At 44.1% G+C, this 27,512-nt stretch overlaps 1 protein-coding gene across 1 annotated transcript in view; it reads right to left on the minus strand.

Annotated features, from left to right (window-relative positions):
• The window catches only part of LOC120916575 (excitatory amino acid transporter 2-like), a 227,378-nt gene extending 221,131 nt beyond the window's left edge, over positions 1–6,247 (minus strand). The window contains exon 1 of the mRNA XM_040327625.1: positions 6,035–6,247. The gene's annotated coding sequence lies outside the window, so the exon portion shown is untranslated. The remainder of the gene's footprint in view (positions 1–6,034) is intronic.
• Between the last annotated feature and the right edge of the window lie 21,265 nt (positions 6,248–27,512).

The raw sequence follows: 27,512 nt of genomic DNA on the forward strand, positions 1-27,512 counted from the left end.
AGGGGGTTTAAGTGCCCAGTTACAGTGGTTAAGGTTAGACACATTCGACCACAGGTTCAATACTGTAGACACAGATTGCTATTGTCAACATAATGTTGAATCTCCTATCTATATTGAACTGTTGTAGCAACAAAAATAAAGCATTTTTTATGTTGGATCTATCAGATTTCGGATTCTGCGCATTCATTTTCGTTTGTTAAAACGATAATGAAAATACACAAAATTCGGATGAAAATGCATTCGGACGAAAAACGAATGCACAGGTCTAGAAGCTAGTAAGACACAGGAAAGCATTTACCAGCTGACCTCATTAGCACACACCTGTGGCTGCCCTCCGTCCGTTCAGCAGATCACAACCACCCAAAGCTAGGTGCACGGTTTTCTAATACAATTAATAAGTGATCACTGGTCTCACTAAATACAGACAATGGGCCAGACCCACAGAAGAATTACAACGGCGTATCTATTGATACGCCGCAAAATTTCAAAGTTCCCACGTCGTATCTTTGTTTTGTATCTACAAAACAAGATACGACTGCATCTGGGCTCGATCCGACTGGCGTACGTCTTAGTACGCCGTCGGATCGTAGGTGCATTTTTCCGCCGGCCGTTAGGCGGCGTTTCCGTCGAATTCCGCGTCGAGTATGCAAATTAGCTAGTTACAGCGATCCACGAACGTACGTCCGGCCGGCGCATTTTTTTAGGTCGTTTGCGTTCGGCTTTTTCCAGCATATAGTTACCCCTGCTATATGAGGCGTACTCAATGTTAAGTATGGCCGCTGTTCCCGCGTCGAATTTTGAATTTTTTACGTTGTTTGCGTAAGTCGTTCGCGAATAGGGATTTGCGTAGAATGACGTCGCCGTCGTAAAAATTGGCTTGTTCTGGTTTAATTTTGCGCATGCGCACTGGGATACCCCCACGGACGGCGCATGCACCGTTAAAAAAAACGTCATTTACGTCGGGTCACGACATATTTACATAAAACACGCCCCCATCACATCCATTTGAATTGCGCGCCCTTATGCCGCCAAATTTACACTACGCCGCCGTAACTTGTGGCTCGCATTCTTTGAGGATTAAAAAAAAATGTAAGTTACGGCGGCGTAGTGTATCAGAGATACGCTACGCCCGACGCAAATATGCGCCGATGTACGTGGATCTGCCCCAACGTTTTGGGCTTAAATTCATCTTGCATAGATCTGTTCATTTGGAGAGTGCAGGAAATGAGAGATCAGAAAACAGCCTACATGGATAACTGTAGTATTTAAAACAGGAAATGTGTGTACTGGTTTCTTTAAAGCTCAGCATACACTATACAATCTGATTGTCCTTTAGATCTGCCATCAATTATGTAGTGCAAGGGCCTGCCTGATGGGATACAGAGTGATCGGATAGCTGGTGTCCTCCCATTATAAAGTTTTGGTAAATCTAAAGGTGATTGTACAGAGCTTGTACAATCAGATTGAACAGTGTATGGTTACATAGTAGGTAGCCTAAAATTAACTATTTGCTAACTACTTCTAATCCTTGTTTGCTTTGCAACAACATCTTTAAAATATAAATCCACTTCAGTAACGTTTAGAAAATTAGGGGTAGCTCTTAATTGTGTCCAGGGAACTCTACGTAGCTTTGTGGAGTGCTGCCTGCCACAAGTGGGTGTAAAACTAATTGGATCGGAAAAAAATCGTGGGAGTCCCACCAATTCAAACCAGGCTCTTAGGTCTCTTTTATATGATAAATAATTGTTAATGTCTAAATAGAATACATTTTTGTAGAAAGTTGTATAGTTATATATGTTTATGCTTCGATCATGGTACTATTATATATTCTAGTTAGAAATATGATCAACATAGTGGCTTAGTGCTCTGCTCTAGCAGCAGTCAGATCATGGGTCTAAATGCCACCTATGCAACCTATCACCTCCCCAAAGTTTCAATGGCAAAATCAAATCCCACTGCCACATCAGCATGGTCTTTTCCATAATTTGAATGCTCAATTGCATACAATGGTATGTTTTTTAGCAAAAATATTATTGTGTGGAAATAAAATAATCAAACACTAGTGAACACGCAGGGTGTTAGCATTGTTGGTATTTGAACTCATGACCTACTGTATTTTTCGCTCCATAAGACGCACCTGACCATAAGACGCACCTTGGTTTTAGAGGAGGAAAACAAGAAAAAAATATTCTGAAACCAAATGGTGTACCAAAATATTTACCAGTACCCATAAAATGCAGCCTGACTTGTGCCCATTGAATGCAGCCTGACTTGTGCCCATTAAATGCAGCCTAACTTGTGCCCATTAAATGCAGCCTGACTTGTGCCCATTAAATGCAGCCTGACTTGTGCCCATTAAATGCAGCCTGACTTGCATCCTTACCTGTGTCCATAAAATGCAGCCTGTTCTGTGTCCATTAAATGCAGCATGTTCTGTGCCTGGCGACTGGCAAGGACGTCATCACAGTCGCCTGTCCATCTGTCACTCAAAAGACAGAGTAGCCCGAGCGGCAGTACTCCATTCGGCCACTGGGGCTTCTCAGTTTTCTTTTTACTGTGAGCGATATAAGATCGCCCAGCGCTCAAGGGAAACGGCCGCCCTGTATAGTGAGATGGTGGCGGCAGCAGAGGCGACAACGGGTGGGGGTTTTGTTAGTATTCACTCCATAAGACGCACAGGTATTTCTCCTCATTTCTTATGGAGCGAAAAATACGGTAAGTGCTTTTTGTTCATCAGTGCAGACCACTAGGCCAATGTGCCAAGTACATTTAGACTGCAAAAAAATAATGAACATAGGGCCAGATCCACAGCCAGCCGCCGTAACTTATCTTTTCCCATTTAAGTTACACTGCCGGAAAATTTCTACCTAAGTTCCCGATCCACAAAGCACTTACCTAGAAATTTTCGGGGGTGTAACTTAAATTCCGCCGGCGCAAGGCGTTCCTATTCAAATGGGGGCGAGTCCCATTTAAATTAGGCGCGCTCCCGCGCCGGACGTACTGTGCATGCTCGTGACGTCATTTTCCTGACGGGCATAGCACGGTTTTACGTTACGTTACGTTACGCCGAGTTTTGGTAAAAAAAGTTGCGTCGGGAAAAAAAAAAGATACGGCGGGGAAAAAAAAAAAATAACAGCGTCGCGGATAAGAAGGGTCTACTTTTACAAGGTGTAAACAGTTTACACTTTGTAAAAGCAGCCCTAAAGTTACACAGGCAAACTAATACTTACGGAGAAAAAACGAAGCAGAAAAGCTTTGTGGATCTCCATAAGTGCTAATTTGCATACCCGAAGCGGAATTTCGACTCGAAATGCCCCCAGCGTCGGATGCGGTACTGCATCCTAAGATCCGGCAGTGTAAGTCTCTTACACATGCCGGATCTTCTGTCTATCTCTTGGAAACTGATTCTGTGGATCAGTTCCAAAGATAGAAATAGGGATACGACGGCGTATCAGTAGATACGCCGGCGTATCCCTTTTGAGGATCTGGCCCATAGATCATTAAAACTCTATAGTCTCCTAAAAAATAAATGTAACATGAAAAAATTATTTAACACATAACAGATATGTAACTGTAAATGATAAATACACGTAACCTCACGGAATAGAAGACATTACTCTGTAATAATCATTAATAAACAGCATTCGTTAGCAAAAGAAGAAAACAAACTATGCAAAATAATTGTAATATAAATAAATAGCCATACACAAGGTAGAGCACACCCCATATAAGAATAGTTTATTGGCATACATGTACGCACATGATCATAGCTAAATACTGCAGTGCAGTTCCATAAAGGAAACTCGTTGATAATTGCCAGGTATGGAACCACGACTATGCCAAATTGGAATTTACTAATGCACTCTTACTCACAATTCCGTTCGCATGCTCACCTAGTTGAGGGCTTAATTGGGAGTAACTAAATGTAGAGTTACTACTTTTTCTTCTTATTCTTAGTGAATTAGGCCCATGATGTAGCTTGTTCACAGGAAATCCGTGACAAAATATGGGGTTGGACAGCTACATGGCAGATGAAGTAGAATATTAAGAAATGTAAAACTATGCACTTGAGTACTAAAATACACATTATTAAGGGCTCCTCTGGGAGAATCAGTGATGGAAAAAGATTTGGGGTGCTTGTAGATCACAGACTTTGCAAAAGCAAGCAATGTTAAGCAGCAGCTAACAAAGTTAGCAAAATACTTTCATGCCATATAAAGGACACAAGTTCAAGAGATAAATCAATAATTACATAGATTATTCACTTTGGTGAAGAGGCTCTTAAGAGTGGATATCATTATAATATACGAATATATCAAAGGTGACATCAGCAACTGTAATAACCTGTTTACTCTAAGGTCCTTGAAGAGGACATGAGAACACGATTTGAGGTTAGAAGAAAGGAGGTTCAACCTTAGATCAGGGAAAGGGTTTGTTAATGCTAGAGCAGTAAAGTTGTGGAACTCCCTCCCCCAGGAAGTGATTTTAGCTGAGAGTGTTGACAATTTAATTTTTTTTTTAGTGGTCTTCCTCGAGGAAAAAAAATCTATAGGGTTTGTTAGGGAAAAACAAACCTTAAATTGGATGGACCTGTTAAATGGATGGACCTGTGTCTTTTTTCTTATCCTTATCAACTATTTAAACTATGTAAACAGGTTTGGTTGTGATGGAAAGTGCCAATCGCTAACGGTTGTATCAGGCACAGCGATGGAACTGCTTGCAAATTCTTCCTCCAATCAGCTGAGCGTTGGAGATAGGAGTGGTGCTACCCCAGCTACTCTTCGTGGCCACTGGACAGCAAAATGACATTTCCATGAATGTAAGGTGAAAAATGAATTTAAGACAAATATATCATTTTACAAATATATCAAATATATCATTTGATTTCCAAACCAGGTATACAAAGTGTATACCTGGTATAAGCTACTGCTTAAACAAACTGTTTTTTTTTTTTTTTTTTTTTTACTATGCGATTTCTCAATCATTCTATTCATTAATTTCATAATTTCTATAACCACTAGTGCAATTTCAATTTGTAATGAGGAAATATGCATTGTCAGTATTCCTTTGGAGGTGGGTGTGCCTCAGCAAATATTTAAAATCTAAAATTTTCCTTATAAGAACCCACAAGAACAACAATTGAGGATTTCAGGATTGCCTCCAGGTTTTGGACCTTTTATTAAAGCTTGGTTCATTGAAAGCTGCATTGATCTTTAAGCGCTTAACACTGCTCTGTGCTTAGAAACCACAAATAATTATCCAGTAAGACACGTACAACTTTTGAAGTTACATTGTGAATGTTAATTGAACTTATGCATGTACAAATATTTTTTCAATTGTGATTTATGATCTTCCATATACAGTATCTTTCCTATAAAATACAAATGTCATGAATAAAATCTCCCCACCCTGAATATCCTAATATTTCTGTAACTGTGGCTTATTCAAGTAATAAATAGGGATTAGCAAAAAAATGTATTTTAATTTCCCTGAAATGCATATAGGAAACGCATCCAAAGCTCTGGAGAATCAAAGATGAGCAGCATACCAGTCACCTGCTTCTGGAATAATTTACTTGTCATTCGTTGTAATACAATAACAGTGGTATGTTTGTTACAATTGATTTCTATTTTCATATAGAATCTGAATCATTTTCTGATACAACTTGATGGACATACATTTTTAAGGTCTTTCTATGGTGTATCAAGCTTATGGATATACAATAAAAAAACATAACTCCAAAATTCTGTTATCAAAATGAAATATTCACCTTAAACATCTAAACAGGCAACATGCATTTTAGAAGAAAAGCATAACATTTAAGTTATATAACCAAAGAGCCACAGTGCATTCAGTACTCATGTGCTTATTTGCCAAAATGCTGCAAACAGCAATGCCATAGCAACCAACAACAATACAATTACAGAAGTAGATAGAAGTTTGACTATTAAAAACACACTTCTGCTTACTGGCTGGGGACTATAATGGCTCTGTTTGAAGAAAAGTTGGTACAACAATATTGTTGGAACATTACCTTGCACAGGCGGTCCAGTCTCCTTGACAATGACTTCTGGCAAGTGGAGAATGCAATGCCCAGAAGGATAAGAAAAAAATGGAAAACAACAGATGTAGGATAGTAGTAAAGCCTAGAGAATAATTAAGACAGGAAAAGTCACATCTGGATGAGAATTGGATGCTCCAATGTCCCCGTCTTCAGTGTTTTGAAGGGCAGCAGCAAAGGCAGATAACTGGTAGCTAAATCTTTCTGAAAGGAATCCAGTTAGGGGATTAAACTGCATCAAGTAGTAATACTGTACTATATGACAGAAAGCCATTCCCTGACCCCATTAATTTCTTTCCATTTTCAAACATACAGAGGAAAAATTGTTCCTCAACACTAAAATAGGGGTCAGACACCTTTTCATAAATACAGTAACTGCCCCATTCTTTCATTTGCCCCTCTATTCTCTTTAAAAGAGATCTATATGAAGTCATTGCTAATATTTCTTTGCACAGAGAAGCTTGAATGACTATGACATTTCGCTGGTTAAAGTGGAACTAAACCCTCCTATCCTTTTCAGCCAAGGAGGCTGCCCTCTTAGCCTCTGTTTAACCTGCAACTGCCATGGTGCTGAACATGTGGTTTGGTTACTGTATTTGGTTGAAAGCACAAGCAAATCTGACAGTTAGCTTACCAGTCCTAAAATGTGATGGATTAAGTACCTTCCTGTTTTCATGCTTTTTTCCTTTATTTTCTCCTAATGATCCTGGGAGTAGAGCTGGATATACAGTACGCCGACCAAAAATCGGCCAGTTCAGCAGGTTCCGAAAAAATATTGGTCCGTATTCTAACGAACAGTTTCTGTTGAATGGTCATGCTGGAAAGCTAGCATTTAATCAGCACTTGCAACCAATGTTAATTAGGTCAAAAGTTTGCAAAAAGAAAACTTCCTGTGCTTTGGAATGTGATCTGTAGCTGAATTGATGATATTAGGTAACTTTGGGGCTGTGTTTGCATTTCTGTTGAGCTGAAGTGATACAGGCAGAAACTTCAGGATAACCTTATTTAGTTAAAATCTCCTATTTTGCTTCAAATCGAATTCTGTCTGTAGTGGAAGCATAAAATTGGTTCCATACACCCCCTGCCACATAGTCTCCCAATTAGACAGAGCATTGAGGTCGGCTTATAAATTGGAGACACCCTGTAAGGACATTATTCCACTGCATAGCTTGGTGTCATCTGCAAAGTCATGCAAAAAGTAAGGGTCCCAGCATTGAAACTTGGGGTACACCACTGATAACCTTAAACCATTCAGAGTAAGACTCATTAACTATCCATTCTATCCATTTACAAACTGATATTTCCAAGCCTATAGACTTGTGTAAGGACACAAGAGCCGTGTGTGCGGAACTGTATCGAGCGCTTTTGCAAAATCCAAGTATACCACGTCCACCGCCACCCCTCTGTCCAAGGTTTTACTAAACCTCTATATTATAACATAGTTTAGGATGCATAAAATATGACTTAATATTTCTCCCTAGGCAGTCAAAATTTAAATGTGTTTTATAACTCCTGATCTGATAACATTATATGATTACATCAAGAATAAGAACATATTTCCATGTATCAGTTAGTTACCATTTTAATACCAAACACACCTATATTAGCCGATACTAGAGGTGCGTTAGGCATGTTCCATCTCCTAATAATATATTTATATCTGATGCCTAGCCTACCTATATACTTTCAGAAGGTAATCTCTTTATGTGGTGCTTCCTGTGACGTGTTATGAGAAGAAACCTTGCAGTTTTGGTTACTGAAGCCCCCTGTTTTCCTTGTGAAGACTGAGGAGAAGAATAAATTCAATACCTTCGCCATCTCTTCATCATTTGTAACCAGATTTCCCTTAATCATTCTTTATCTCTTTTACTATTTATATACTTACATAGTTACATACATACCGTATTTATCGGGGTATTGCGCGCTCCGGCGTATAGCGCGCACCTCTAATGTTGACCCTAAATTCCTGTAAAAAAACATTTTATTACATTTTACTACTTACAGTTTTGGTGTCTTGCCCGGCGTCCATCGGCGGCCTCGTCCGGTCCGGCGTCCATCTGCGGCCTCGGTGGTGTCCTCCCGGTTTCTCCCGCGTCGAATCCCCGCTTCCCGTGCTTAGTTTGAATGCCTCCGCCGACATATACCGAGCGCAGTACACTCGGGTATATTCGGCCACGCTCGGCTTCTCACGCATAAACGTCACAGAGCGTGACTACGAGCGAAGCCAAGCCTGGCCAAATGTACCCGAGTGTACTGCGCTCGGTATATGTCGGCGCAGGCATTCAAACTAAGCGCGGGAAGTGGGTATCAGCGTATATCGCGCACCCACGATTTTCCCCTTATTTTAAGGGGAAAAAAGTGCGCGGTATACGCCAATAAATACGGTAGTTACATAGTAGGTGAGATTGAAAAAAGTCTATCAAGTCCAACCTATGTGTGTGATTATATGTCAGTATTCCATTGTATATCCCTGTATGTTGAGGTCGTTCAGGTGCTTATCTAAAAGTTTTTTGAAACTATCGATGCTCCCCGCTTAGACCACCGCCTGTGGAAGGGAATTCAACTTGTACTTAAAGACTTTCTTGGGATTTTTTTTACTCTCCTCCACTATGTTGCCTTTCGTGTTCTATCTTAGCGGCCCTGGTTGCACCCATTCCTTATTGCATACTTTGTAAAGTTGGAATGCTGATGATGACCCCTTAGCCTTTTATTTTTTGAAGGCCTTCTCGTTTGCTTCTATATGCATTTTTACGTCAAAGTTAAGCCACCCAGGACTTTTATTAGCTCTTTTAAATGTATTTCCCATTGGGATGCACTGGCTAATACCCTTATTTATTATGCTCTTAAAGCACACCAATTTTTCCTCCGTGATCTTTGTTCCTAAGATTTTCTCCCATTTAATATCATCTAGCAAGGTGCGCAGTTTATGGAAGTTGGCTTTTTTGAAAATCAGTGTCTTTGTATTCCTCGTATGTTTCCTAATTGTGTGATTTATACTGAAACTAATTTACCTATGATCGCTGTTTCCTAAATTGCCTCATATTTCCACATCTGTGATCAGGTCTGTATTGTTGGTAATCAGTAGGTCTAGTAACGCTTCGTTCCTTGTTGGTGCATTTACCATCCGACCAATGAAATTGTCCTGCAAGACATTTAGGCACTGGCAAGCTTTTGACGAATGTGTGGTTCCTTTCGCCTAGTCTATGTCTGGATATTTAAAATTTCCCATTATAATGACACTTCCAACCCTTGCCGTCATTCCAAACTGTGATAGGATGTCCGCCTCCCCCTGCTCCCTCTGGTTAGGGGGCCTATAGCATACTCCCAGTATTACTTTCCCCTTGGTTTCCTCCCTTTGTAGCTCTACTAATAAGCATTCCACTTTCTCCCTTGCTCCGTTAGTGATGTTGTCCCTCACATTGTACAACGTTTTTGATATACAGGCATACCCCTCCCTCTTTTTTACCCTCCCTATCTCTGCAATATAGGTGCAGGAAAATTGGTCTTTGAGTGTTAATTGTGCCCATGAAACCTACACCAACAAAACAAAACAAAACCTCCAGCAGCACTAAATGCACATTCGGAAAGCACGCTGGATGCAAGGCAGCCCAGCAGCTAAAAAGCATATTCGTCAAGTTCTGGCTAGTGGTCTATTCTCATGACCCAGTAAGCCAGTGGATCATCTGTAGGGATGAACTTCAAGTTCGTGTCGAACATGAGTTCGACTCAAACATCGGCTTTTCGATCGTTCGAAGATCAAAGCGGCACTTTACAGCCCATAATACACTGCGTCATCGCAGTGTATTGCTGGCTGATGATTGGCCAAGCATGCACTATGACCTGCATGCTTTGGCCAATCATGGCTCAGGGGATTAAGTACACGCCCCACACTATATAAGGCCACCTGTGCGTCGGCCATGTGCAGTGTGTTGCGGCATTCAGATAGAGAGAAAGAGAGTGTCATTTAATTTCAGTTATCTAGATTGAGCAGGCAATTTATTCATTTAGATCCAGTATATTTAGGGCTATATTCAGAAAGCCCGCTGTAAGTTTGTGCGGGCGTAGCGTATCTGAGATACGCTACGCCGCCGTAACTTAGTGAGGCTGGGGCTGGATTCACAAAGAATCTGCGCCCTTAGTTACGGCGGTGTAGCGTACATCTGCCGGCGTAAGCGCGCCAAATTTAAATTCTGAAGAGGTGGGCGTGTTTTATGCAAATAAAACATGAATAAATATAAGGAAACCTAGATGACAGCCCTATAGAAACAAAGGTTGCCCCTAGGTAAGAGGCTACTGTTGGCAAAGCAGGGACTATACTCAGGGTGTGCAAAAATGTATTATAATTTATTAATTGTTGATTTACTACAAAACATGATAAAACTAATCAAAGTAGAATTAGAAAATGTGGTAGAGCTATTTAAGTAGAACAGTATGCTACCGCGTAAGCGGTATAGCAAGTGTCAGACAAACAAACAAAAAACAATGACAAACATGCAACAATGAAACTCAGACAGTCCGGACACATGAGTATCACTTCTGTGGTGGTTCACTAGGGGAAAACACACCCCTTTTGTTTTGTAAATAAATGTGTAAGAGATTAAGTATTAATGAATCTGATAAATGGTGAACAGACCACAGAGGTGACACTGCGGGGGGGGGGGGGGGTTGCGGCGGGAGCAAACAGGTAGAATGAGTTACCCTAGAATAAATCTGGTTGGTAACCTAGTATATACTACAAATGTCGGCTGGCACGGTAAACGTGTGTGGGGCCCACCAAAGTGGTAAGTGATGCCCTGTGTTTCAAAATGTCCAGACCTATCAGCAACGAAAGAAAATGGGAAAAGGTATCAAGATGACATTAGAGACTGCATTTGTGCCCAGTCTTGCCACAAAGAGTTAATCCAGCTCTGAGCAATCCTCTTTTCTTTTTTCAGTAACATAAACGGACAAACATGAGAAAACTTTTGTCCGTTCTTCCCCCTTGCTGTGAATGACAGGTTATTTACATATCTCATGCAGGAGCCTGAGACAGGAATTTTTTTTTTAATTCCCACCCCCACTCCTTTTCTGAAGTCATGTGGTTACTTTTCTGGATTTTGACTGGATGTTAGTGATCATAGCAGAATTCAGTGTAAGAAATACACAGGAAAAAATGCATGTTGATAAGGGGAATGTAGAGGTTCGCAGGGAGTCTACTGACATCACAACTTCACCCACCAAGCTCTGGACAACAGATCTACCCACAGAATCTGCAGTTTTTCAGGTCTGATAACAGACAGAGGGGAGACATTTGACAGGTAAGGATACATGCATGAGGCATGTATATCCTTATAGGTTAGCACTATGGCAGTAGTTTAGAAAGGATGAGAGTGGGTTTACATCCACTTTAAGGAAAAGAGGTTGTCATGCCTTAAAGTCTCCACTAGAGGGAGGCTATGCACTTACCATACTCTGTCGTCTTCACTATAGCTCAGTCTGTGCTTGGCTTGTACAGCAGGTGGAGAGGAGATTCTTACAAGGTAAAAATATATTTTAAAAGGGTCTTTTTCTCTCCCTCTGATGGGAACTGTGGGTCAGGGGGACAGCAGCGCTGCACCCCCCTTACATTACCCCCCCCCCGCCATGGGGGAAACAGAGGTCCTGCTATGTACAGCTGTTGTGATTGACTGGCTGTTTGCTTTTTCTCTGTGCCTCACTGCAGTCTCTGCTCCCCTCCCCCCTCGTCCTCCTTCTCCTCCTCGTGTTTTGGTCTGGGACCCGTAGCGCCATGCTAAGGGCACGGGAAAACACTTTTTCAAATAGAAAAGGGGGCGGGATTTTTCGGAGGGGCGGGGGCCTAAATGTAGTGCCGTGAACATTTCCACGAGACACACGCAGGCTGGAAACAAACAAAAATAAATCTGTGTCAGTCTCTCCTCCGCTGCGGAGGAGGAAACAACTGCCTGCACACTGGGACACACAAGCTGTGGGACACGAATGAGTTGCACTGGCATTCCTGATTCAGGAAGGACACTCTTTTCCAGCACTAGGCTGAATTGTATAGCGACTTGATATAGGTCATGACTATTTCAGCCATTTAGTGCAATTTGTAAAGCGCCTCTGTTTTTGTGCTTGGGACTATGCCTGCCAAAAATGACACCTCAAAAACCAAGAAAGCAAAAACTTCACCCCCAGGCATTGGGATCTCAAGCTGTATTTCCACGCTGTCATCCTCGCCTGAATAACCAAGTATGGCAACTCAGGGTGAGCTATTGGAACAAATTGCCCTGCACATCTCAGCACCTGTATACGTGACTGAAGATGCCCTTTCCTCCTCCCTCCAGGGTTTTAAAGAAAGATTAGCGGCTTTAATCACATCCTCTATTCAGATGACTAAGAAACATACTAGGTCCCCTTCCCCCACTCCAGATTTGCTAGGGGAACAGTGGACTCACGATGAGGTGTTACTCTCAATCGATCAGGATAAAAGACAAACCAATGATTCCTCAATAGGAGATTTTTCAGCTTCCCAAACTGAGAAATTGCAGATACAATCTCTTGCAGAAATGGTTTGCTCATGAAAACCTGGCCTCTTCCTTAGGTTCTTTAAAACCTTCCCATGCTTTGCATGCATTTCCAGCACATGCATTGCTAGAACAGCTTATTTTTCCGGAATGGGATCATCCGGATAAGCATTTTCTCCCTCCTAAGGCCCCGTACACACGAGAGGATCGATCCCCTGAAATTTATCCGCGGACCGGTTTCTGCGGATAGATCCCCTGGTGTGTACAACCCAGATTTTTTTCGGGCCGATGGATTTCCAGCGGATCAAAATTTCTTAGCATGCTAAGAAATCTATCCGCTGGAATCCAGTCCAGCGGATTGATCCGCTGGTCTGTACAGACTCAGCGGATCAATCCGTCCGATTCCATCCCTCGCATGCGTCGTAATGATTCAACGCATGCGTGGAAGTCCTTATATTACAGCGTCGCGCACGTCGCCGCGTCATCATCGCGGCGTGACACGTCACCGAGGAGGGAATTCCGCGGGGATTTTGATCTCATGGCTAGTACAACCATGAGATCAAAATCCGCCAGAGGATTTATCCGCGGAAACGGTCCTCCGGACCGTTTCCGCGGATCGATCCTCTCGTGTGTACTAGGCATAAGAGTTTTGAAACTCGCTATCCTCTGGAGGAAAGATTCTCCAAAAAATGGAAAGTACCAGCAATTGACGCTGCGATTTCCAATGTAAATAATAACTTAACTTGTCCTGCAGACAATGCACAGATGCTTAAGGATCCAACAGATAAGAAGTTAGAATCCCTGCGAAAATCTGCCTTTTCCATAGCAGGTTGCCGTCACTCAGCCCACAGTCGCTGCGATAGGCGTCTGCCAATCCCTAAGGGACCAATTTAAGTTGGCCCTTAGAGAACTTCCTACAAGCTCAGGATTTGGCTGATCTACCTAAGGAATTATGTTTTGCCATAGATGCCATTAAAGATTCTATTCACCAAGCATCCCGCCTTACGCTTATGCTTGTACATATGCGCAGGATCCTGTTGCTAAAGAATTGGTCAGCTGAAACACCATGTAAGAACCTCCTAACTGGGTTCCCCTTCCATGGGGAGCGACTTTTCGGAGAGGACTTGGATAAATATATCAAGACAATTTCTAGTGGGAAAAGCACTCTTTTACCTATCAGAAGAAAATACAAATGCCCTTCATTTAAACGGCTCTTTCCCCTGCGCCAAGGGCTTCCACCTCCTAGGCAGTGGCGACAGCCTCCATCATCAGACTCTAAAGGAAGACCTCAGGGTCAGACCCAGGCTCAAAAGAAGCCCTGTGGTAGGAAATCTGCAAAACAGAATCCTAAAGCATCGTCATGAAGAGGCAACCCCCCTCACCAAGGTGGGGGAAAGACTTCTGCACTTTTCAGAAGTCTGGAAAAAGGAAATTCAGGACACATGGGTCATCTCCACGGTAACACTGGGATACCAGCTGGAATTCCAGGACTTTCCACCGTCTCGTTTTCTAAGATCAAGCTTGCCCAAAGATCCAGAGAAAAAAACAATCTCTGTTTCAGGCACTAGACCGATTAATATCTCAAGGGGTGATCATACACAAAGAAGCAAGGTCTGTGCTTTTATTCAAATCTTTTTATGGTACCAAAACCAAATGGAGACGTCAGACTCATTCTAGATCAAATTAAGCTAAATCAATTCCTGAAGATCCGCTCCTTTTGCAGGGAGACAATCAGATCAGTCGTTTTTATCCTTCTAGGAGTAGAACTTCTCGTGTCAATCGACATCAGGGATACATACCTGCATGTCCCTATATTTCCTGCTCATCAAAAGTTTTTGCGGTTTGAATTAAAACAACAGCGTTTACAGTTTGTAGCCTTGCCCTTCGGGCTAGCCACAGCACCTCCGGTGTTCACCAAAGTGCTGGCCCAACCTCTAGTCAGGTTAAGGGCCCAGGGCATAACAATCATAGTGTACCTAGACGATCTATTACTTATAGATCAATCAGTGACTCGTTTGGAGCAAGGCGTACGCACTACAACCAACTATCTGAAAGCATTGGGTTGGATTCTTAACTTAGAGAAATCTTCCTTAATACCGCTAAAAAGACTGGAGTACTTGGGTCTGTCATAGACACAGCCCAGGAAAAAGTGATCTTGCCTCAAGCAAAGATCAACTCCATAAGAGAACTGGTGCGGAGGGTCAGGTCAAACGGCAATCCCTTCATTCGCCTCTGCATGAGGTTACTAGGAACCATGGTGGCTTCATTTTAAACAGTTCCTTATGCACAGTTCCATTCAAGACTGTTGCAAAACAGTATCCTGTCTGCTTGGAACTAAACAATTCAAGCCTTAGACTCGCCAATGCGGATGTCCCCAAGAGTGGCCTGTAACGGTCACCACCGTTTACGATATTCCATTCCATCAACCCACGACAGCTTATCCAACAGTCCGACAAGCCAGCAGACACAATCCATAAGAATTCCCTCAGAAAGATGAGACATACTCTCTGTGTTCTGAGTCAAATGAATGAATGCTTTAATGGTTAGCTCTCTTATATACAGTACAGGCATGTTACAGTTAATCAAAGGAACAAAGAACTCTCCATCCACACATCACACAATGGGGCTTCAATCACATTATTTTAGATAATGACATTCAGAGGAGTTAATTATCCCCCAGACATTCCGTCTCCGACAATAAGTGATTCACCTGCATAATACACATTTCTATGTCAGACGTTTTGGCACCGGTCAGACATAATTAACATGACCTAATTACTACAGTTGACAAGTACATTCCACACACAAAACAGTATTAGCATACATAATGAAAGGTCTTAGGAACCAGGCTGAATTAAGACCTCAAAACCATGTGTACACCCATTGAATGAAAACACTCCATTTGGAGTCAGACTTTAACAACTTGTAATATTCCAAGATATCCTGCAAAACATGAATTATCAGTAATGTTCCATTTCATATAATCTATAATTATTATTTCTCAGTCACCCTATGCCCAAAAGGGGCACAGAATGACCCAAGAGTCATTAGTGAAGCTGGCACAGGAGTACCCCCCATCCTTCAAAAGTCCCTTGGTGTCACGGGCCATTCTGTTACATCTCTTCTGTGGGAGACGACCACAGGAGGGAACCCCAAACGGGTTGACTCCGAAGTTTGTCAGTAGTTCCAGTCCTCCAATGCTGGTATCCATACCGTACCCCAAATAAATTGCTCCAAACAGAGCATTACTCACCCAGCCAACCTCTGCCTCTCTCAGAGAACATCCCTGCCACTGGGAAGAGGCCTGGACTGGCCCTTCTCCCTGGAGTCCTTTCAGCTGCTGGAGAGAAGACAGGGTGACTGGGCTCAGTCCATCATGCTGTTGGTGATCTGGGCCAACTGCCCCCCATCCTTGGGGTATATCAGTGGAGACTGAAGTACCATCCACTGGTGGTAGGTGAACATCCCCCGGTGCTTGCAAAGCAAAGCTAACATCCTCCTGTCTCAGTGCCGCACCATTTTTTGGGGTTGTGTCAGTGAAGACTGAAGTCCCATCCACTACCCCAGGAACTCCCTCTTCTGTTAGTTGAGAGCAGAGGCTTGTGGCACTCTGCTCTGTTGCCAGCTCTTCTGCTGGGTTGCTGTGAGTGGAGACCACAGTCCCATCCACTACCACAGGAACTCCCTCTCCTGCTAGTTGAGAGCAGAGGCTTGTGGCACTCTGCTCTGTTGCCAGCTCTTCTGCTGGGTATGCATAAACCGTAACATCCTCTGAACGGTCCATACGTTCTGTAATCTGTGGCTGGGGAGATGAGCCAACTGCCCCGGCTCCCTGGAACTCCACATCATCCGCTTCAGCTTTGGGAATGGCAATCTTCAGATTTTCCACTGCCGATTCATCAGCCAGGATTGCAGAGTTGTCATCTAAAATTTACTCATAGTCCCAGGTAACAGTAGCCCCACCCTGCTGCTGAGCAGAGTCTAGCAGCTGTCTGTAGGCGATCTCCAGCTCCCATTCCTGAATGGCCAGAAACTCCAAATCTTCCTGTAACCAGTGCCCTTCCGAGACATTCAATTTTTCTTCTCTGTGCTCCATTATTTCCTCCAAGTGCCACTCCCGGTCATCCCCGAAGTCAGGATCACTGGACATCCTCCAATACAATAGTCCCAGGCCATCATAGTCAAAGCCTTCTGTGGGGCTGTTATCTGCTGACCACGGGCACTCTTGGGCTATATACCACTGGAGGGCTCTGTAGCTCTCGTCCAACCGCATCTCTGCCCGGATCAGCCTGCTTAACTCTGCTGTCCACTCCTGCTTCGGTTGTTCCCCCAGCAACGGCATTCGCGCATCATACTGCGGCCAGTACCTTACATGGATGGTGGCGAGGACCTTCCCCTGGTGTTGCTGCTCAAGAGCTAGGGCTTCCTTCCAGAGTTGGCAACAAATCACATCCGACCATCCCAGCAGGGCCTCCTCTGATACTGGTCCTCTGTGCTGTATCCGCATTTCTTTAACCTCTTTCGGAATTCCTCTTCCATGGAGACTGGTATCTGTACCTCTCCTCTCTCTTCAGTTGGTGCTGCTGTGACTTCTGCTGCTGCAGCACCTCTTTGATGTAGCCAAGTGGCATCCACAGCCGCTATAACCAGGTCTACGAACTTCGGTGGAGGATTAGGACCATACTGTGCCAGTCCACGTTTAACAGCCCGATCAAAACTTTCTTCCTCGGGTGTCCTGTCTGTTGCGCCGGGCCTTTCAGCTCTATCCATAGTTCTGCAATAATGTCCCTTTTCTTACGGTTGCTGGCCGGTCTGCCCCGGCTCTCCAGTAAGTCCATGAGGGAAGAGAGCTTCAACCGTTCATACTGTGTCTCCATTGTCCTGTGTCCTTGTAGCTGTTCCTCTGGCGATGGAAACATCTCACTGCTGTGCCACCACTTGTAACGGTCACCACCGTTTACGATATTCCATTCCATCAACCCACGACAGCTTATCCGACAGTCCAACATGCCAGCAGACATGATCCATAAGAATTCCCTCAGAAAGACGAGACATACGCTCTGTGTTCTGAGTCAAATAAATGAACGCTTTAATGGTTAGCTCTCTTATATACAGTACAGGTATGTTACAGTTAAAGGGTCACTAAAGGAAAAATAAACGTTGCCTAAAATTTATGTCTGCAAGGTAGACAGACAGAATAGTGTAATGATTCTGTTAAAAAAACGAGTAAATACCTATTAAATTCCTTCATCTATATCACCTCCGGCATTCTAGTTTCTGTTCTCTTATTCACTTCCTGGTTTGCATCGCTCGTTCATGTAAGAACTACATTTCCCAGTATGCATTGCGGCACGCCCAGTAATTCACACCTCCTTGAAGTCTCTAACACGTAGAAAGCGTCCTGCCACACAGATGTAGTTCCCAGGAGGGGGTGAGCATGTTACTGACCACCGCAGTAAAGCCTCCCATCACGGTGGTCAGTAAAATCAGACAAGCAGGAAGTGAACAGAACAGAGAAGAAATAGAGCAACTTCTGAGCAAAAACGAACAATGAGGAAGTGAAAAGAGGAATGTCTGCAGGTAAAGGATGCTTATTATGAAAACATTTTTTTTCCTTTACAACCCCTTTAATCAAAGGAACAAAGAACTCTCCACCCACACATCACACAATGGGGCTTCAATCACATTCTTTTAGATAATGACATTCAGAGGAGTTAATTATCCCCCAGACATTTTGTCTCCGACAATAAGTGATTCACCTGCATAAAACACATTTCTATGTCAGACGTTTTGGCACCGGTCTGACATAATTAACATGACCTAATTACTACAGTTGACAAGTACATTCCACACACAAAACAGTATTAGCATACATAATGAAAGGTCTTAGGAACCAGGCTGAATTAACACCTCAAAAGCATGTGTCCCACCATTGAATAAAAATACTCAATTTGGAGTCAGACTAAAAACAACTTGTAATATTCCAAGATATCCTGCAAAACATGAATTATCAGTAATGTCCCATCTCATGTAATCTATAATTATTATTTCTCAGTCACCCTATGCCCAAAACGGGCACAGGATGACCCAAGAGTCAATAGTGACGCTGGCACAGGAGTACCCCCCATTCTTCAAAAGTCTCTGGGTGTCACGGGCCATTCTGTTACATGGCCCAAGCCTCACTTGGTGGTTACTAACCCAGAATCTTCTGAAAATAAAATCCTTCAGACCAGTTATCTGGAAAGTGGTAACGACGGATGCCAGCCTCTCAGGCTGGGGAGCAGAACTAGAAAGGACAACTGTCCAAGGACAATGGTCAAGAACCGAAAGAAGCTTGCCCCAACAATATCCTAGAGATTCAGGCAGTATGTCTGGCTCTAAGGACCTGGACTTCCAGGCTACGGAATTGCCCTGTCAGAATTCAATCTGACAATGCCACAGCTGTGGCCTATATCAATCACCAAGGGGGCACCAAGAGTCTCTCAGTGCAGAGAGAGGTGAACCATATTCTAACTTGGGCAGAAAGGAATGTTCCTTGCCTTTCTGCAATCTTCATTCCAGGAGTAGAGAATTGGCAGGCGGACTACTTAAGTCGCCAACAGTTATTCCCAGGGGATGGTCACTTCACCCAAGACATATTTAGGGCTGTTTGCTAAAGATGGGGACTCCGGACATAGATCTCCTAGCATCCAGATTCAACACGAAGTTGGTCAACTTTGTGGCCAGAACAAGGGATCCATTCTTATGCGGAAAGGATGCGTTGGTGACCCCATGGGATCAGTTCTCACTGATATATGTATTTCCCACCATCAAGTTGCTGCCTCGAGTTTTTTGCAGGATCAAGCTGGAAAGGAAGCCGATAATTCTACTGGCACCAGCATGGCCCAGAAGGTCATGGTATGCAGAAATCATAAAGATGGCAGTGGAGGGCCCATAGTCCCTCCCACTACGGCCAGATCTGCTCTCTCAGGGACTGATATTCCATCCTTCTTTACAGTCTCTGGGGCAGATTCACGTACAGCTGCGCAAAAATTGTGTGGGCGTAACGTATCTGATTTACGTTACGCCTCTGGCATCTTACATGGGCGAGTGCTGTATTCTCAAAGCACTTGCTCCGTAAGTTGCGGCGGCGTAGCGTAAATCGGCCGGCGTAAGCCCGCCTAATTCAAATTTGGATCAGGGGGGCGTGTTTTATGTAAATATACTGTGACCCGACGTGATTGACGTTTTTCCCGAACGGCGCATGCGCCGTCCGTGGAATTTCCCAGTGTGCATTGCTCCAAAGTACGCCGCAAGGACGTCATTGGTTTCGATGTGAATGTAAATGGCGTCCAGCCCCATTCACAGACGACTTACGCAAACGACGTAACTTTTTCAAATTTCGACGCGGGAACGACGGCCATACTTAACATTGTTACGCCGCACTTATGCCACCATATAGCAGGTGCAACTATATGCCGGGAAAAGCCTAACGTAAACGGCGTAAATTTACTGCGTCGGCGGGGCGTACGTTCGGGAATTCGCGTATCTAGCTAATTTGCATACTAGACACGGAATTCGAAGGAAGCGCCACCTAGCGGCCAGCGTAAATATGCAGTTACGATCCGACGGTGTAACACAGTTACGCCAGTCGGATCTACGGGAAATCAATGCGTAACTGATTCTAAGAATCAGACGCATAGATACGACCGTGCAGCGCAGAGATACGACGGCGTATCTGGAGATACGCCGTCGTATCTCTTCTGAGAATCTGGGCCTCTACATTTAACGGCTTGGCTATTGAAACCCACATTCTAAAGAAACGTGGGCTTTCCGGGTCAGTTCTCTCCACCCTGATCAATGCCAGGAAGCCAGCTTCCAGAACTATATATTATAGAGTCTGGAAGGCTTATGTTTCCTGGTGTGAATCCAAGGGTTGGCACCCTCGGAGATATATCATAGGCAGAATTATTGCCTTTCTACAATTAGGGGTAGAGATGAAGTTGGCCTCAAGTACTATTAACCACTTAAGGACCGCCTCCTGCACATATACGTCGGCAGAATGGCACTGCTGGGCACAAGCACGTACAGGTATGTCTTCTTTAAGTGCCCAGCCATGGTCCGAAGCTCCATGACCGTGACCGCGGGACCCGCGGACCCGATCGCCGCTGGAGTCCCGCGATTGGTCCCCGGAGCTGAAGAACGGGGAGAGCTGTGTGTAAACACAGCTTCCCCGTTCTTCACTGTGGCGCTGTCATCGATCGTGTGTTCCCTTATATAGGGAACCACAATCAATGACATCACACCCCACTACAGTTAGAAACACAGATGAGGTCATACATAACCCCTTCAGCGTCCCCTTGTGGTTAACTCCCAAACTGCAATTTGCTATTTTCACAGTAAACAATGCATTTTAAATGCAGTTTTTGCTGTGAAAATGACAATGGTCCCAAAAATGTGTCAAAATTGTCCGAAGTGTCTGCTATAATGTCGCAGTCACGAAAAAAAAACGCTGATCGCCGCCATTAGTAAAATAAAAATAATTAATAAAAATGCAATAAAACTATCCCCTATTTTGTAAACGCAATAAATTTTGCGCAAACCAACCGATAAACGCTTATTGCCAAAAATAGGTAGAAGAATACGTATCAGCCTAAACTGAGGAAATGTTTTTTTTTATATATTTTTGGGGGATATTTATTATAGCAAAAAGTAAAAAATATAGCATTTTTTTCAAAATTGTCGCTCTATTTTTGTTTATAGCGCAAAAAATTAAAACCGCAGAGGTGATCAAACACCACCAAAAGAAAGCTCTATTTGTGGGAAAAAAAGGATGCCAATTTTGTTTGGGAGCCACGTCGCACGACCGCACAATTGTCAGTTAAAGCGACGCAGTGCCGAATCACAAAAACTGTCTGGGTCCTTTAGCTGCCTAAAGGTACCAAGTTATTGTCCTGCCATTGGTTTTTCCAAAACCATGTTCCAGGGAAGAAAAGTCACTACATTGTCTTGATGTGGTGAGAGCAGTGAAAATCAATTTAAAGAAAACTGCTTAGATTCGTAAGACTGATGTCTTATTTATTCTGCCGGAGGGTCCTAAGAAGGGACAGGCAGTGTCAAAATCCACTGCCGCTAAGTGGATTCGGCAAGTGATAATTCAAACTTATGATTTAAGGTGCAAGATTCCCCCGTTTCAAGTTAAGGCGCATTCTACCAGGTTGGTTAGTGCTTCTTGGGCAGTGCGTCATCAGGCCTCCATGGCTCAGATCTGTCTTCAGTGCATACAGTACATTCACACAATTTTATCAGGTGGATGTAAGGAGGTATGAGGATATCACCTTCTGGCGCAGTGTGCTGCAAGCAGCAGTGTAGATCCTCAAGTCTGGGTGTACCCTGCAGGTTGTTTCTCCCACTTCTCAAGTGGCATTGCTATGGGACTTCCCATTAAGTAAATACTTAAGGCTCTGTGTCCCATGATGTACGATAAAGAAAATAGGATTTTTATTACAGCTTACCTGTAAAATCATTTTCTTGGAGTACATCATGGACACAGAAGTCCCTCCCTCTTTTGGGATTTAGACTTTGCTACAAAAACTGATGTGCTTCTGGAAGGAGGAGGAGTTATATAGGGAGTAAACTTCCTGAAGGTGGCCTATTACCCATTAAGTAAATACTTCAGGCCTTGTACACACGAGAGGATATCCGCTGGAAACGGTCCGCCGGACCATTTCCAGCGGATAAATCCTCTGGCGGATTTGGATCTGATGGCTGTACACACCATCAGATCGAAATCCCCGCGGAATACATCCGCGGTGACGTGCGCGACCCTGAAGGTAAATACTTCCACGCATGCGTCGAATCATTACGACGCATGCGAGGGATGGGAGCGGACGGACTGATCCGGTGAGTCTGTACAGACGACCGGATCAGTCCGCTGGACTGGATTCAAACGGATAGATTTCTTAGCATGCTAAGAAATTTTTATCCGCTGGGAATCCGTCGGCTGGATTTTTATCCGCTGGGAAATGTCCGCTCGGACGTACACACGACCGGATCTATCTGCTGGAACTGATCCGTGGATCAATCCCAGCGTATAGATCCGGTCGTGTGTACGGGGCCTAATGCCGGGTACACACGAGAGGATTTATCCGTGGAAACGGTCCTCCGGACCGTATCCGCGGATAAATCCTCTGGCGGATTTTGATCTCCTGGTTGTACTAACCAGGAGATCAAAATCCCTGGGGAATTCCATCCGCGGTGACGTGTCGCGCCGTCGCCGCGATGATGACGCGGCGACGTGCGCGACGCTGTCATATAAGGATATCCACGCATGCGTCGAATCATTACGACGCATGCGAGGGATGGGTTCGGACGGATCGATCCGGTGATTCTGTACAGACCACCGGATCGATCCGCTGGAGCCGATTCCAGCGGATAGATTTCTTAGCATGCTAAGAAATTTTTATCCGCTGGAAATCGGTCGGCCCGAAAAAGATCTGCGGAAAAATATCCGCTGGGTTGTACACACCAGCGGATCTATCCGCTGGAACTGATCTGCAGATCAATTCCAGCGGATAGATCCTCTCGTGTGTACGGGGGCCTAAGACTCTGTGTCCATGATGTACTCCAAGAAAAGGATTTTACAGGTAAGCTGTAATAAAAATCCTATTTTTTCTGCACCTGTCTGACAGGTGCATACCATTGCAATTTTTACAGCAAGGCAAATTCAGTCATTGGCCCAGATTCAAGTAGAATCGCGCAATATTTGCGTGGGCAAAGAGCAAATTTTTTTCTCTGCGCCCACGCAAATATTGCGCTTTGCCCGCGATTCACGGAGCAGTTGCTCCGTAAATTGTGCGGGCAATATGCTAAGCAGCCGGGCGCAAGGCTGCCTAATGTAAATGATCCCGCCGGGGGCGGGAATCATTTAAATTAGGCGCGCTCCCGCGCCGAGCGCACAGCGCATGCTCCGTCGGGAAACTTTCCCGACGTGCATTGCGGCAAATGACGTCGCAAGGACGTCATTTGCTTGTAAGTGAACGTGAATGGCGTCCAGCGCCATTCACGGTTCACTTACGTAAACAACGTTAAATTTGAACGTCGCGAGCGGGAGGCGCAGCTATACTTTAGCATTGGCTGCGCCTGCTATTAGCAGGAGCAACCTTATGCTAAAGGCGCCGTACGGAAACTCCGTACCTTGCGTAGGCAGGGCCCGCGCAACTTTTGTGAATCGGTGGTAGTATGCAATTCTAGACATGGTACAGATCTGCCACTTTGCAGTTAGACTAAGGGGACCCCCCCAAGCACTATATTGGAAGGAATTGTTCATGTTTAGGCTTTCAAAATCAAAAAATCACTGCTCATTTAAAAATGCAGTTTTTCACAAACTTTTTTTATTGATACATGTCCTACATGGCAAGACCAAGACCTGGAGCCCTTATAACCATTGTATGCCCAATTACTTGCATTTAAGCCTTCAAAATGGGAACTTTTTATATTTGACTTTTGGGTCCCATTGACTTTAATGCGGTTCGTTATTCAGGTCCGAACTTTTGCGATGTTCAGGTGCGAACCGAACAAAGGGCTGTTCGGCCCATCCCTACTCATGAGTTACTAGTATAGGCCCCTAAAGCCTGACATCACAGACACATCACTGGCACCCTAGCTGAATGAATCCTTCTATGGCCCATTGAGAGTCTGCAGAAACGGTTTAAAGGCCCTGGCAGAGTAATCAGCCAATAGCGTCACTGGCCTTTTGTAAAAAAAAGAGGTCCAGTACTGCTGCCTGACATCATGGACACCCCAGCTGGATGAATTCTATCGGCCATTGAGAGTCTGCAGGAACACCATTTAAAGGCCCTGGCAAAGTAATCAGCCAAAAGAATCACTAGCCTTTTGTTAAAAAGAGGTCCAGTACTGCTGGCAAGCAGGCATTTGTGTCATTTAAGGTGGTGGTGTCTCTGGTGGTCAGCTGCACATGGGACTATACATTCACTGCGTGTTATTCTGATTGTGATTCACGTGTGGTAAAGTGTATGCAAGCTCAACCTTCCACTTTCTTGTATCACCTATTGGGAATTCTTCTTCTATGTTAGCCCTTTGGACTGTATATGCAGATTTATGTTTCAGTTTAAATATAGTAATATTGTTAGCGTGACTCTGGTTTGTATGTATGTACGTATGTATCTTTGCAGGACACATGCGTTACGATATTAGCGTGAGAAAAAAAATAGCAATTACCAGCTCTGTTTACATCACGTGATCAGCTGTCATTGGCTGACAGCTGATCACATGGTAAGGGGTTAGGATTTTGTGGACTCCATCACGGGGGCACAGGCAGCTCATGCATGGGAGGACATACATGGACATCCTCCCGGCAAGAGCTGGGACAAGGGGTGAGCGGGAGGGACGGTTACCCTGGGCACAATGGTTTACAGTAGGGATGGGGCACCTTCCTTTTGTTACAAGGCTGACAGGAGTAGGGACAGTGACAGTGATTCTAACAAGTAAGAGACTGCTGAGTGGATCCCCCTAAGCTTACTCATCATGAATGAGGAGGGGAGGGGGCTCAGGTTGGCATCTTTTGACCTTGTCCTGTCACTGCTCCCAGCAATTCAGGCCCACACTGTAGCCGTCTTTTTGATATAGCGCAAACGTGAAGGGGCTAATCCTGGCCCCTAAACTCTGCTTTTTTTCATCCTGACCCCTGAACTCTGTGTATAACTTAATTCTGACCCCCAAACTTTGTGTGTTATTCAATCCTAACCCCTTAACTCTATGCTTTACTCAATGCTCATGCCTGAACGATGTGCATTGCCCAATCCTGATCCCTTATTCTGGTTGTTACTTAATCCTGACCCCTGAACTCTGTGCTTTAATTCTGATCCTTGAACTCTGTGCAATTCTCAATTCTGACCCATGAACCCTGTATTTTATTTAATTTTGACCCCAAACTTTATGTGTTAGTCAATCCTGAACTCTGTACATTACTCAATCTTGACCCCTGAACTCTGTGCTTTTTTAATCCTGAACTCTGTATGTTGTTTTTTGAATCCTGACCCCTGAACTCTGTATGTTACTTAATCCTTACACCCAAACTTTCTACGTTACCTAACCACTTAAGGACCAACTCACGATTATATACGTCGGTAGAATGGCACGGACAGGCAAATCAACGTATATTTACGTCACGTTGAATTTCCTGCCATTCGCTTGGGCACGTGCCGAGAGCTCTGTGGCTGTGCCCGCAGACTCGATGTCCGCCAGTGTCCCGCGATCGGGTCACAGAGCTGCAGAACGGAGAGAGGCAAGTGTAAACAAGCATCTCACCATTCTGCCTAGTGACACTGACACTAATCGTATGCTCTCTTTTATCGGGAGCAGCGATCAGTGACTTGTGACTCGTAGCCACGTCCCCTAACAGTTAGAATCACTCCCTAGGACACACTTAACCCCTTCCTAGCCCCCTAGTGGTTAACCCCTTCACTGCCAGTCACATTTACACAGTAATCAATGCATTTTTATAGCACTGATCGCTGTATGGTCTCAAAATAGCACCAAAAGTCTCTGCCATAATGTTGCAGTCACAATAAAAATCACTGATCGCTGCCATTTCTAGTAAGAAAAAATTATTAATAAAAAAGCCATAAAACTATCCCCTATTTTGTAGATGCTATAACTTTTGCGCAAACCAATCAATAAACGCTTATTGCGATTTTTTTTTACAAAAATATGTAGAAGAATACGTATCGGCCTAAACTGAGGATTTTTTTTATATATTTGGCAGCATACACCTTTGGGTTGTGGCTCCGCCTCCACAACCTCATTGGACGGCATAGCTATTAAACCCAGAGAGGGCCACCGCCCAGGTATTCTCCTTTTTTTCCTCACCTGATCAAGACTGGAATCGCGAGGTATCCCTTACCATTAGTCACCCCAGCCAGGTTCAGCCTCTCCTGGGTGGAAGTCCTTCCTGTACAGCCTCTAAAGGAGCTATATGGTTGGAGCTCCATTCTGGTGGTCTGGGGGGAATATTTCAGACTCTCCTGGGTGGAAGGCCTTCCTCTACAGTCTCTAAATGAGCTACATGGTTGGAGCCCCATTATGGTGGTGCAGGCTTCTCAAAGAAAGCTTTAACCAAGCTTTGACATAAGTGACAGCTTTTTCTTTTGCTTATTTAAAGGATTACTCCACTTTTGCAGAGCTGCAATTTCCTGTAAAAAGCAATGAAACATGCCTATCTGGAGGTGTCCTGTGCACAGAACACCAGCAAGAGCGGAAATTGGTGGCATACTTTGTGGTAGACATATCAGACGTCAATTGATGTTTTTTCAAGAGCGGTGTTCCCCACGGTCACGGCAAGGAGTGCATTATGGCTGAAGCCTTGGTTGGCGGATCCCATAAAAAATAAAAAATGGTGTAAGACACCAGAACACCGATCCAATCTATTTGAGAGTAGACAGGATACATCCATCTCAAGGGTAACCATTAGCAGATCAGGGCAAATATCATCTGACAAAAAAAAAAATTCCTGCATACAGGTGGTGACCCGCAAGTGGATACACGGATGCAAAATCCTACGGACCGGGGGGAAAAGATTAGTAATAAACTGGAGAAGTACCCAATCTTCATTATTGAAGCCTTAAAGACCTAAGGCTCCTGTCTTTAAAGAACGGCTGAAGTCCCTTTAGGGGTGCACTAATCCAGAGGGTGCCCGTGTGAAGCTTCACGCACATACCTGGATGGAAAACCTTCAGGATCAGTGGGCCATATCAGCTATATTGGTGTAACACTGGTGGAAGTTTAAGGGAAGTCCACCTTTCTGGTACAATAATTTGACAAACTCACCCATGCAGGAGCATCATTTCTTAAGCATAACAATCATATAATTTTGAGAGGTGGAAAGTCTACCTTTCAATCTCTTCCAGTCAGCCAGGCTACCAGCGTTGATGGAAAAGTAAAACATTCTG

The sequence above is a fragment of the Rana temporaria genome, chromosome 10 (genome assembly GCF_905171775.1).
Source record: "Rana temporaria chromosome 10, aRanTem1.1, whole genome shotgun sequence".
NCBI classification, from domain to species: Eukaryota; Metazoa; Chordata; class Amphibia; order Anura; family Ranidae; genus Rana; species Rana temporaria.